Genomic DNA, 14,552 nt, shown 5'->3' on the forward strand with positions numbered 1-14,552 from the left:
CTGTAACGTACTGGTTTGAGCAACGAGGCATGAAAGATGGGGCAGATACGGTAGAAGCTTGGGAGTAAGAGGCGGTAAGTATCGGGGCCTACTTGTCGGATGATTCGGAAAGGCCCTATAAAACGGGCAGACAACTTACGGCAGGAGGGGAGTTTCAGGTTCCGTGTTGACAACCATACCCGTTGTCCCACTCGATATCGGGGAGCCGCGCGCCGTCGTTTGTCCGCTTGCTTTTTCCGCCTTGACGCCTGACCGGAGAGTGCTTGTTGGGTCTTTCGCCAGACCTCTTTTGCTCTCCGGTACCAGTCCTCCATCAGGGGGACATTACAGGCAGGGGAGTCCCATGGAAAGAGCGGGGGCTGGTATCCTAAAACACACTGGAATGGAGATAGACGCGTGGAGGGGCTATCCCTAGCATTTAGCACGTATTCGGCCCAAACAAGGTGAGTAGCCCAATCTGCTGTTTTGTCCTTGCAGAGCAGTCTCAGGGCTTGAGAAACTTCCTGATTGGTGCGTTCTGCAAGGCCGTTAGATTGTGGGTGATATGCTGATGTGAGACTTAGAAACATTCAGTTTAGCACAGAAGGCGTTGAATACCCGTGACGTAAACTGCGGGCCTCGATCTGATACTACATCTTCTGGGATCCCATAGTACCGGAAGACCCAAGTGATCAGAGTGTCAGCCAACTCTGCAGCTCCTGGGAGTTTAGCCAGTGGAATGAGTCGACACATTTTTGAGAACCGATCTACCACCGTTAGGATGACCGTGTTACCCCGGGAGGGTGGTAGATCCGTGATGAAATCCATCACCACATGGGACCAGGGACGAGAAGGAACTAGTAGTGGGTGTAGCAAACCAGCAGGAGGTAGGTGGGAAGATTTCAGTTGAGAGCAGTCCGGGCATGAGGCTACGTACCTGTCCACTTCGGCCCTCCAGCCTGGCCACCAGAACTTCCTTGCCACCAACCGCTGCATCGCGGAACTTCCAGGGTGCCCAGTGCTGTGGGAGGTATGCACCCATTGAATAACATTGGAGCGGTGCATAGTGGGTACATACCACTTACCTGGGGGACACCCCGCAGGAGGGGTTCTTTGCTCATTGGCGACGTCTTCCAGGGACCAAGTGATGGCGGCGGTGAAACAGGTTGGGGCCAGCACAGGTTCCTCCCTATCCTCGATCTCGGGTGGGTCGTACTGTCTGGACAGGGCGTCCGCTTTAATATTCTTTTTCCCCGGGAGGTAAGTAACCTTGAAATGGAATCGAGCAAAAAACATAGCCCAGCGTGCTTGTCGAGGATTCAACCTCTTTGCATTTTGTAGGTATTCCAGATTCCGATGGTCTGTAAAAACTTGGAACGGAAAGCGAGCTCCCTCCAACCAATGTCTCCATTCTTCTAAGGCGAGCTTCATGGCCAGGAGTTCTCGGTCTCCTACATCGTAATTCCGTTCTGCAGGGGTCAACTTTTTTGAGAAGTACGCGCAAGGATGGCGGCGACCGGTCACCTGGTCCCTCTGGATAAGGATAGCTCCCACGCCTGCCTCTGAGGCATCCACCTCAACCTCAAAGGGATGTTCTGGATGGGGTTGTCTGAGGACGGGCGCAGTGCAGAAGTCATGTTTGAGTCGTCGGAACGCAGCCTCCGCCTCCGGAGTCCACTGCAGAAGGGGTTTTGACCCCTGTGTGAGGGAAGTAAGAGGTGCAGCTATTCGACTGAAATTATGGACAAAACGGCGATAAAAATTAGCGAACCCCAAGAATCGCTGCATCTCCTTTGTAGTACGCGGCTGAGGCCACTGCTGAATGGCCGTTACTTTACCCTCATCCATAGCAACCTCTCCCGGTCTGAGGAAGTACCCAAGGAATCGCACTTGTGTCAGGTGAAACTCACATTTCTCCCCTTTAGCAAACAGTTTATACTCACGCAACCTTTGGAGTACCCGGCGAACATCATCTATATGAGCGGGACGAGAAGGAGAGTATATTAAGATGTCATCAATATAAACCACTACGAAACGGTTGATCATGTCTTGGAACACGACATACATGAATGCTTGAAAGATCGATGGACTGTTAGCTAGCCCGTACGGCATCACCCGGTACTCATATTGTCCTGTACTAGTGATGAAAGACGTTTTCCATTCATCGCCCCTTCGAATCCGAACTAGATTGTAGGCGCTCCGGAGATCTAATTTGGTAAAAAACTGGGCTTTTCTAAGCTGTTCTAGTCAGGGGCGGATCTAGAGAAAAATTTTTGGGGTGGCATGAGGGTGGCATGGAGATCAGATAGGGTGGCAAAATCGAAGCCATTTCTTTACACATTTGCAGGTGCTACATTTTCTAATACATGCCATATATAGTCAAAATACATCATTTTTTGTTTAAAATAACGTAGTCTAACATTCTTTTTGGCATTACCCGAAATAATTAAATATTTCAGTTACATTAAAAATATTTTGGATTTTATGTACTGTATAGCCTATACAACAAATAAGCATATATCCCAATAAGTACAAAATCCAGATACCTACACAATACAAGGTGGATTAAGTTTAACTTGTATTTTTAATTAAGTTTCACACTCTTTTTATGTTGGAAATACATTCAAAAGTGTATTATATCCTTACATTTACAGCAAAGTGTCAAAGATCTGCACTTTACAAAAAACACTGAACAAAATAATATGAAAAAAAAAAACATTTTTCACCATCAAGATTCACTAGTCAACTACTTAAAGTTTATTTTTCATTACATTAGGCCACGTTGAAGAATATTGTGTCTACAACAGCTGAATGCGGCGATTTCCATGTTGATGAGCAAACCGTCTGACAAACTTATCCAAATCCAATGCTTTTGTGCGTTTGGACTCAATACTGAGTATAGACAGATTGGACAGTCTTTCCTCTGTCATAGTTGATCGTAAATAGTTTTTAATTATCCTCAAAGCAGAAAAGGTCCTTTCACAAGATGCACTGCTGACAGGCAACACTACAGCTATTTTGCACAGCCGGAACAGTTCAAAAAACACATCATTATACGACTCCAAGAAACTCACAAATTGTAGGAGAGTGGTAGGAATTGTTTCATCACTCTTTGCAAGTCTTTCTAAGACTCGCCTAATCTGAGGTACTTCATGCTTCAGATCATCAGTATTGGAGTCATAAGCACGGGCAAGAAGTAGTACATCCTCCTCTCTCAGAAATGTGCCACTTGATGGATTTAATGCCTGAACACCTTTCATTATATTACAGTTCAGCCTAGAAAAGCGTCTTTCCATTTCTCCCATCATACAATCTATAACTGGGTAGAATACTTGGATTCTGAACATTTCTTTGCTGTCTGGGTCTGCATGCTGTCCAAGGGTAGAAGTAACAAGAGAATCATAAAGTTTTCTTGCTTTCTGTATTGATCGTTTTGGGATGTGTTGGGTTGAAATGCCACTTTTTTCACATGTTTCTACAATATTAGTCCACAGGTCATCAAAAAAGGATTCAGTTCGGTAATAAACCATTGTCTCCTTAAGCGATTCAACTAGGTTTATAGCCTTAGACAGATCAACAGTTTTGGACTGAAGCATTTCTGATAACATATTAGAATCACTCAATACTTTTCTGAAGAGTGCAAGGCATCCAACAAAATTCAGATCCATTTGAACCAGAATGCCCTTTGCTTCTACAGCTCTCTGTGCATTGTTCTCTGATGAGATCTCTTCTAGTACACGCAAAATTGCAGGCAACCTGTCCATTATATTGCGACATGCTATATGTCTAGAAGACCAACGTGTATCACTAAGGCGCTGCAGTTCTCTTGGTACCCCATGAAACATTTCCTGCTGCACTGTCAGCCATTTCTGATGGACGTAAGATCCAGATATGAATGTGTATAATCGTTCTAGCAAAGAAAAGAAATTTCCTGCATCAGGCACACTTTGGACTGCATCTACTATGACAAGGTTTAAGCAGTGGGCACTACAGTGAATGTAGAAAGCATATTTTGCCACCTCCTTTATCCTAGCTTGTACACCAGAATGTGACCCACTCATCACAGATGCTCCATCATACCCTTGGCCAACAAGGTTCTGTCTGTAGTCCAGCCCATGTTTTTCTAAACAGCCAATAATCTTGCTGGTCAGCCCAGCAGCATCCAGTCTGTCTGCCTCTTGAAACCCTAAAAAACTCTCGTGTATTGCACCATTATAGTAGTATCTAACTACAAAAGAAATTTGCTCTGATTTACTGACATCTTTAGTCTCATCTACAATGACTGAAAATTGTGCACTGTCTTTAACTTCTCGCACGATCTCCTCAGCAACCATTTCAGCCAAACATGAAATAATTTCATTCTGGGTGGTTTTACTGGTGTACAAAGCATTTTTGGCTTGTTGTTCCAGTCTCCTTTTAACCACAGGATCATGATTGCCTACCATGTTCAACATTTCTAGGAAAATGCCTCTTTTATTTGAGTCAGCAGACTCCCTGTGTCCACGTTGAGCTATATTTTCTGTAGCAGTCAAGATTAGAATTTCTGCTATAGTCTTAATGTAAGTCTGGTTTTCAAGCACTTGTTTCTGGCGATGGTCATCCATTGCCGTCATCAGACTTTCATTTTTTTCACTCATTTTCTTATACTCTGCCCAAGCAATCATTGCTGCTTTATGACTCTGAGACTTTGCATGACAACAGAACCCACTGTCTTTAAACATTGCTTTCTTCCAATTACGATATCCAACAACTGAAGTAAACACACTTTTGGGAGCATCAGGAAGAGAGAAATGCCGGCAAGCAAAGCAGTAACAAGAGTCTCTACTCTGGGAATATTCCAACCAAGGGTGTATTTTGTACCATTCTGGGTGGAAGCTCCTCCTGCTGCACCCTTGATATGTCTTAGGAAAACTCAGATGTGGCTGTGTTGGGTTGTCACTTCTAGCTTTGGATATGTCTAAAAATCACATGCAAAACACAAAATATTGCATGAGCTTCAACTGTGTTTTGAAAAACCTATTTGCTCAAATAATCTGATATGCACAAATTAATTAATTAGATTTGTATTGCAACATACTGCTAATGCATATTTAATATGATTAAACCATTACTGTAATTTAGTTTTACATGTTAGTTATATATTATATTTTTCTACATTTATGCAAATTCAGATAGACATCTTACCATGGGGATCGCTTTGACTAAACACAGAGAACTCAGGCTGTCTCTCCTTCCCTCTGCTGTCTGACCCTATCACCTTCTCTGCTTTGGAACATATTTCTTCTTCCTCTGCTGCTGCTTGCCCTGGCTCAGCTCCTTGCCCTGGCTCAGCTCCTTGCCCTGGCTCAGCTCCTTGCCCTGGCTCAGCTCCTTGCACTGGCCCAGCATCTAGCCCTGGCCCAGCATCTAGCCCTGTGTCTCTCTGATCTCTCCTCTTTGTGTGAAAGAAACTAGTGATGTCACCCTTTCTCTTCATACCTCTCAGTAGTGTCTGAAATTATGCAAATGAAGATTTAATACGAAGGCCCTTTTCACAAAATCAGTGCGAATATTTAATGCATTAAAATGATTTTTTCAGACTCGCCTGCTAACGCAGGTGTTCCGCCCCGACCGTGTTATTTCACTGGACGAATTTGCGCATATAATTCAAACCGATTTTTCAAACGTTTCCGATCCGAATACACAAATAAGACCAATCAGATCAATGCATTTGGCAACAGTGCATTAGGAAGCCGTGATACAGCTTCAACACCAGGATCAAACGATAATATCATCCCTGCTGTTGTCTTCTCTGAGAAACGGATGAACCACAATCTTCATTTCCCACTTTTCTCGTTTACGAAGATTAGCACCAGCTCGTCAAGGCTTCATATCAACTTCATTTTTTAGACAGTTTTATGAGAATAAATTATCCGCAAAAGCGCAAAGCGTTCGATGTGCATATATAAGTTATACATCAACTTTTCAAGTTGATGATGATCGCACTGAGACTTACTGCCGTTTTTACGCAACGCGTTCGATGTAATGGCCTTCACCGTTAATATTAAAACTAAAATGCACTTGATTACCCAAATTAAAGTTTATCTTACGATTTGCGCACTTTTTTTATGATAACCGCAGCTTTCACGGTATGCAATAGCACAAAACAACATTAAATAATAAACATTAAGTACCGGAAAACTATCAGTGAATGTACAGAAATATAAACCTTGTTTTTCATGATTTATTGGGCTAATAACACTTACCTTTATGATATTCCCAGAGAATACAAATCAACAGTCTGAGTTGAAACGTGAATTCTGCGCGCGGTGTTCATTGGAAATGTCCCCTTGCACCAATCAGAGCATAGCGTTGGTAGCTATTGACAACACGTTGGAGGAGCTCTGGACTGAACCATTTTTTTAGGAGGCAAGGGGGGATTGAATCAATTCAGTTAGTTTTAAACTTCATGCTCAGTACAAATTGAAGCTTGCTTGATCGAAGCATTAATGCTATCGTATTTTAATAAACAACATTGCCATATGCAAAAATAGGGTGGCACTTGGGGTGGCAAGGGCTTATTTTAGGGTGGCACTTGCCACCCCATGCCACCCTTCTAGATCCGCCCCTGGTTCTAGTGCGGAGGGGATTAAAGGCAAAGGTTCCCGGCGTTTTACCGTTATAGCGTTCAGGGCGCGATAGTCGATGCAGGGACGGAGTCCTCCATCCTTCTTCTTAATGAAGAAGAACCCTGCTATTATTGGAGAGGTAGAAGGACGGATAATACCTTGTGCCAAACCTTCCTGGATGTATGCCTCCATGGCTTCCTCCTCCTTTACTGATAAGGGGTAAAGCCGACCCTTGGGGAGCTGCACCCCCTCCAAGAGGTCAATAGCACAATCGCAGTTGCGGTGAGGGGGAAGTTGAAACGACAACTCCTTGTTAAACACGTCGTGGTAATCCAAATACTCCCTCGGGATCCTCGACAAGTCTTCTGGTTCCGGACTTTCGATTAAAGAAGCGCAGCACGGTAATGCTAAACATTGTTCAAAACATCGGGGGGACCAAGCCATTAACTCACCGGAGGACCAGTCAATCGTTGGGTTATGGGCCTGCAACCACGGGTGTCCCAAAATTACCGAATCTTTTGCCGTAGGAAGAACCAGAAAATCCATAAGCTCTGTATGAAGGGCTCCTACCCTGACCGTGATTGGTCCCGTACGATAGAGTACCTGCCCACTGGGGAGAGGTTCCCCACTCACCCCTAAGACAGCAATTGGCTGAGTGAGCGTCTGAAGCGGTATCTGTAGACGTTTGGCGAAATTAAGATTAATAAAATTGCCAGCAGCCCCAGAGTCTACCAACGCTTTGGTGCACAGTATCTCCCCAGCACAACCTAAAGTAACCGGCACGGTTAGTTGCCAAAGTGACGCACCGAAAAGAGTCGAAAGTCCTACCTTAGCGTGTAGAGTCGGCGAGCTGGGACGAGTCAGGCAGGAGCAGAGGATGTGTCCCGAAGCTCCACAGTAAAAACACAGACCATGCGTGGTGCGTCTGCGTCGCTCCTCATTAGAGAGGGGTGTACGTCCCACTTGCATTGGTTCCGAGTGATCTTCCACAGCGGCCGAAATGCGAAATTTCTGTCAGATCCCGCCGGCCCCAAGGGGTTAATAATCCTGACTACATATCTGCACTGGATAACACCGGCACACCACGCGCAGAGCCGCATGTCCGTTATAGCCGAACAAAACTGCAGCTAAAAGTGCCCCTGGGGACTAAATTGTTTGTCCGTTATAAGTGAAATTCCGTTTTATATGAGTCCGCTATATCTGATGCCTTTTCTACATGTTCTTAAAGGCGCATGGCCTTTAATTTAAACCGACATGCACAATGCAAAGCGTCGGATGCAGTGGTGTAAAGCATGCCACCACTGGCCTCTGGAGCAGTGGAGATGTGTTCTCTGGAGTGACTAATCATGCTTCCCTGTCTGGCAATCCAACGGACGGGTTTGGGGGTTGCCAGGAGAATAATAGGCCTACTTGCCTGACTGCATCGTGTAAAGTTTGGTAGAGGGGAGATTATGGTGTGGGGAAGGAACTTAAATACACAAACTGAACTGGTAAACAAAGCAGCAAGAGTGAAACATGAAACAATTAACCAATGAGTGAGGGAGCAGGGCAACGAGTGATCAGGTAGAACAATCATGAGCCACAGGGAAACACAAAACAAATGCGGATCTAATAAAATTAATCATGGAACAAAGAGACTAACAGGGAAACTAGGAAACAGAATCTAACACTAGGGGGGGTATTTTCCATACATAGATTACACCTTTAGCCGGATGTGATTGTTGACGATTTGACATGATCCTGGATCTGTCGGTTTTTCCAAAGTCTTGCTGGATGTATTGTCATAGCAGCACATCCAAATCCTCAAACCTGCTGATTTGTTCTGTATAAACAAGGATTAGCTCGCACACGTAATTAGTGTCCGTGCGTTGAAATCCAATCAGTCATGGCCTCGCCATTCATGAATGAGCGACCAATTGATGTTTATGTGCAAATTATAAGAAGAGAATTTCATATAGAGAGGGTTTCGCGCAATCGGCAAGATCCTTTATTGCTACCGGAGGAAATTCTTTTCAAAAGATACCACTTTAGCTGAGGGGGAATATTGTACCTCAAAGATTTATTAGCACCTTATTTTTAAAGTCAAACTAGGCAAAATATATACAGTGGTACCTCGGTTCTCGAACTCACTAGAACTCGAATTTTGCTTTAAGCCAGTGCTGTAAGCAAGTCGAACGCACCCAATGACCGGACTGGGGAAATAAACTGAAACACTGATTTAATACAGAGGACTAATGACAACAACTAGAAACAGCTGATCACATGGGGATCTCACACGAGGTTAACGAGGGGGCGTGGCACACGGAAGGAGCGGACGATCGGGGCAGGACTGAGGTAATGTTGGGATAAGATCTTTATCGTTTTGGAAGCCATTAAGAAAAAAATGCTCTTCTTGTTTTATCCTGTTCATTTTGGGTTTAAATGCTAAACAGAAAAAAAAAACATATTTAGGTGTAATTTTGGGGGGCCAGGTACCAATTGATTGGTTTTCCATTATTTCTTATGGGAAAAATTTGATCAGAACCTGAACTTTTTAGGATTCGATCTGGAGTCCGGAACGGATTAAGTTCGAGAACCGAGGTACCACTGTATACGTATATATATATGTGTGTGTGTGTGTGTCTATATATATATATATATATATATATATATATATATAGACACACACACACACACATATATATATACGTATACAGTGGTACCTCGGTTATATATATATAGGGGCAGCGTGTGGCTCAGTGGGCTAAGGCGTGTGCCTGTAATCACAAGGTCGCCAGTTCAAGCCCAGCCTCAGCACGTCTGCGGGTCCTTGAGCAAGACCCTCAATCCCCAGCTCCCTGGGCACCGCTACGGGTGGCTGCCCTTCGCGGACAGCTTGCTCTACAAAGAGCAAGTTGAGGGAGGCGTAAAAACAATTTCCCCACGGGGATCAATAAAGTATCAATTATTATATATATATATATATATACTGTATATATATATTCATAATGTAAGTTAGCATACTGGGATATGCAAATCCTGCTGGTTCTACAATATTATGTCTTCTGTAATAAGAGCAAATTTACAAACAAGAGGAGGCCATTCGGCCCATCAAGCTCGTTTGGGGAGAACTTAACTAATAGCTCAGAGTTGTTCCATACGCTAACTACACGCTGTGTAAAGAAGTGCTTCCTCAAATTTGTTTTAAAATTCTCCCGCTCATTTCCACTTATGGCCACGAGTTCTAGCATTTAAACTAATATTGAAATAGTCATTTGGCTGAACAGCATCCGGACCTGTTAGAATCTTATAGACCTGGATCATGTCCCCCCTTAGTCTCCTTTGCTCAAGGCTAAACAGATTCAGCTCAGCTAACCTCTCCACATAAGACATTCCTCTAAGACCAGGAATCATTCTCGTAGCCCTCCGTTGCACCTTTTCTAAGGCAGCAATGTCCTTCTTACATGATCCAGGTCTATAAGATTCTAACAGGTTTGGATGCTGTTCAACCGAATAGTTACTTCAGCATTAGTTCAAATACAAGAACTCGTGGCCATAGGTGGAAATTAGCAGGAGAACATTTCAAACTGGATTTAATAAAGCACTTCTTTACACAGCGTGTAGTCAGAGTATGGAATAGTCTTCCTGATAACGTAGTGCAAGCTGAATCCTTGGGTTCCCTTAAATCAGAGCTAGATAAGATTTTAACAACTCTGAGCTATTAGTTAAGTTCTCCCCAAGCGAGCTCGATGGGCCGAATGGCCTCCTCTCGTTTGTATAGTTCTTATGTTCTTATGTTCTTATGTATGGTGACCAAACCTGCACACAATATTCTAGGTGGGGTCTTACCAAGGAATTATATAAATGTAGCATCACCTCCCTTGACTTAAACTCCACTCACCTAGAGATATAACCCAACATTCTATTGGCCTTTTTTGCTTCCCTACACTGGCGAGAGTGGGACATGGAAACATCAACATACACACTGAGATCTTTCTCGTAATCAGATACCTTTATTTGAGTGGAACCCATAAAATATCTGTTCTTTATATTTCTGCTCCCTGCATGGATTACCTTACATTTATCTGTTAAATTTCATCTGCCAAGTATCAGCCCAGTTGCTAATTAAATCCAGATCCCGTTGTAGCCTCTCTGCTGCTAGATCAGTATCTGCTACACCACCCACCTTGGTGTCATTTGCAAATTTAACCAGTTTACTGTATGTACTGGTGTCAATATCATTAATGTAAATTAGGAACAATAGTGGTCCTAAAATTGAACCCTGCGGTACCCCATTATGAACGTAGGCCCACTGTGACATTGTGCCAGGGGCGTAGATTTAGGGTGGACGGAGGGGATGTGTCCCCACCAATATCCTCCGACCATTGAAATGTCCCCACCAATAATTTAATCCACTTAAATAAAAAAAAAAAAAACAATCGTGCTGTCAACATTAACCTAGACACGCAGAAAGGGATAAATCACGTTCTCTCCTTGAGTCCTCCCGCCCCCAAAACACATATGAACATTTTGATTGGCTGTGCATTTCCCTGCTATCATGTGAGAGGCTGTGGCTGCGTTCAGATACAAGCAGCGCCAAATGCAGTGGATTTTTTTCCCCGTGCAAGAAAGGTGTGTTGGGTGACATGTGAGGATGGCGGCAGCAAAAAAAAAGAAGCTGGACATAAGGAGCTTTTTTTCAAAGAAAAGTGTAAGTCACTTCAAGTTCGCTAGTGAATCCATCAAAGTCCATCAAAGTAACGACAACAGTTAACGTTAATGCTAGTGGGTTTTTTTTTTACTGCTTTGACGCACATTCATTATAGCAGGGCAGGCTATAGTCTGTGAATACAGACTTAAAACTAACAGCAGATTAAACAGCTAAATGTAAAAGTATAAATATGATCCCTGTCAGTTCTCCTAATCTAATGACGACTATTTGTCAGAAATCAGTCTTGTGAAAGAAATTGATATGCTACATACTAATATTGCCATGGCTAGAATTAGGTATGTCACAAAAAATTTCAAAGTTGTTGGATTTTTAATAAACTAGGTATCATTAGAAAGCTTATTCCTTGCCTAACAGTCTCAGATACACTGAAAATAAAACAAATAATTATTTAATTTATTTGTCTGTCAATTAATACTCACCGGAGAATGTATGTAGTGAATAATACAAAGAATGTCTTTTCAAAGAGTCCACAGCATCAAATTAAAAAGTACTTTGTGTTATCATTATAATCCATTCAATAATAATACATTTGAAAAGCATTGTCCATAGTAAAGTATCAAAAGGTACAGGTAAATATGCAGTATGTGCCCGTAAAGAACTGTCTGATCTCCGGGAGTTGAAGAAAAGAAGTCTTTGAGATGCTGCCTTGCTATGCCATCCCGTGCTGGTTGTGGAGGATTACGTTTTCTCTTCATGTTAAAGGTAACTGAAAAGACAATATGCAACTATTTCTAGCCTTTCCAACCCATTCAAAATTATCAATCATCTGTGTTACAAAAGCAAGCGATGGGTATCTGCTCCATTTTATTACAAGAATATATATTCATAAACACATATAACCTCATTTAAAAGCCTTCACATCATTTTGAAGCTGTAAATTCCATGCTGAAAATCATGCTATTTTCGGCTCTTGCTGCACTGTTCACCACAAAACATGGCCGGCTCTCGCGGCGGATCCAAAAAAGTGAACTGCTGATCGATAAATTTTGCTCAAAATACGCCAAAATACAATAAACTAACTAAGAAATATAATTATCATAGTTTGAAGAATAATTCTGCTTACCTTTATTGTCCCAACGAAGGTTTTAACGAGTGAAATTTTCGGTAAGATCGGGAGGAAATTTCGAAGTTATCAGAAAGTCAGATTACCGTGTTTTGAATGGAAATCCCCAGATGAAGGTGTGTTTTACGTTATCAGAACGGGTTACCCTAATAGACACAAAAATAACACAACAAAAAGGCAAAAACTATTGGGATACCCTGGTGCTCTGGGGAATGGCGACCAAATTGAAAACGAGGCTGCCAAAGCCCCTATGGCGCAGAACTGGTGATAGTGACATACCTACTAGAATTTTATTGACAGTTCACCAATAGACAATCCACTTCGCACAAATAGTTTTTAAAATGCATTCACTGACTTGGCAAACATTAATGATTTGATTCGAGATTTGCACACTAAGACTCAGAAAAAGTGAAATAAAATGATTGCTGTTTAAATGGCATGTGTTTATCCTGTTTTGTCAGGTGACAGAACCTAAACAACTGTGCTGTGTATCAGACAGTGATGGAGAGAAGGGGTCACAGGTGATGTTGAACGATGACTTGATATTATTATACCTAGTTGTCCTGAGATTTAACATTGTTACCAATAATAGGCTGAGGCATTCTCTGTCAATGCTCATAAGGAATCCCTCAATGTTTTTTTATTAGGGGACAGAAGCAGATCAGCCATGTTGTAGTTTGAATCTGAATCTGAATGTTGATTATATATAACATACACTCACCTAAAGGATTATTAGGAACACCTGTTCAATTTCTCATTAATGCAATTAACTAATCAACCAATCACATGGCAGTTGCTTCAATGCATTTAGGGGTGTGGTCCTGGTCAAGACAATCTCCTGAACTCCAAACTGAATGTCATAATGGGAAAGAAAGGTGATTTAAGCAATTTTGAGCGTGGCATGGTTGTTGGTGCCAGACGGGTGTGCAAATGGTGTGCAAAGGGAAAAACATCCAGTATGCGGCAGTCCTGTGGGCGAAAATGCCTTGTTGATGCTAGAGGTCAGAGGAGAATGGGCCGACTGATTCAAGCTGATAGAAGAGCAACTTTGACTGAAATAACCACTCGTTACAACCGAGGTATGCAGCAAAGCATTTGTGAAGCCACAACACGCACAACCTTGAGGCGGATGGGCTACAACAGCAGAAGACCCCACCGGGTACCACTCATCTCCACTACAAATAGGAAAAAGAGGCTACAATTTGCACAAGCTCACCAAAATTGGACAGTTGAAGACTGGAAAAATGTTGCCTGGTCTGATGAGTCTCAATTTCTGTTGAGACATTCAAATGGTAGAGTCAGAATTTGGCATAAACAGAATGAGAACATGGATCCATCATGCCTTGTTACCACTGTGCAGGCTGGTGGTGGTGGTGTAATGGTGTGGGGGATGTTTTCTTGGCACACTTTAGGCCCCTTAGTGCCAATTGGGCATCGTTTAAATGCCACGGCCTACCTGAGCATTGTTTCTGACCATGTCCATCCCTTTATGACCACCATGTACCCATCCTCTGATGGCTACTTCCAGCAGGATAATGCACCATGTCACAAAGCTCGAATCATTTCAAATTGGTTTCTTGAACATGACAATGAGTTCACTGTACTAAAATGGCCCCCACAGTCACCAGATCTCAACCCAATAGAGCATCTTTGGGATGTGGTGGAACGGGAGCTTCGTGCCCTGGATGTGCATCCCACAAATCTCCATCAACTGCAAGATGCTATCCTATCAATATGGGCCAACATTTCTAAAGAATGCTTTCAGCACCTTGTTGAATCAATGCCACGTAGAATTAAGGCAGTTCTGAAGGCGAAAGGGGGTCAAACACCGTATTAGTATGGTGTTCCTAATAATCCTTTAGGTGAGTGTATAATATGTGTGTGTGTATTATTATTATTGGTGGAGTCATAGGTCCCCACCAATGTCCAGAGCAAATCTACGCCCTTGCATTGTGCCTCTAATAACTACTCGCTGCTTCCTGTCAGTTAACCAGTTTTCGATCCAAGCTGCCGCAGTTCCTAAAATCCCTGCAGCTTTGAGCTTTAGCAAGAGCCGTTTGTGGGGGACAACATCAAAGGCCTTCTGGAAATCTAAGTAGATCACATCGTAGGCCTTTTTGTGATCAATTTCACTTGTAGCTTCCTCAAAGAACTCAAGTAGATTCGTTAAACACGATCTACCTCTCCTAAA

Source organism: Paramormyrops kingsleyae, chromosome 2 (assembly GCF_048594095.1).
Source record: "Paramormyrops kingsleyae isolate MSU_618 chromosome 2, PKINGS_0.4, whole genome shotgun sequence".
Classification (NCBI taxonomy): Eukaryota; Metazoa; Chordata; class Actinopteri; order Osteoglossiformes; family Mormyridae; genus Paramormyrops; species Paramormyrops kingsleyae.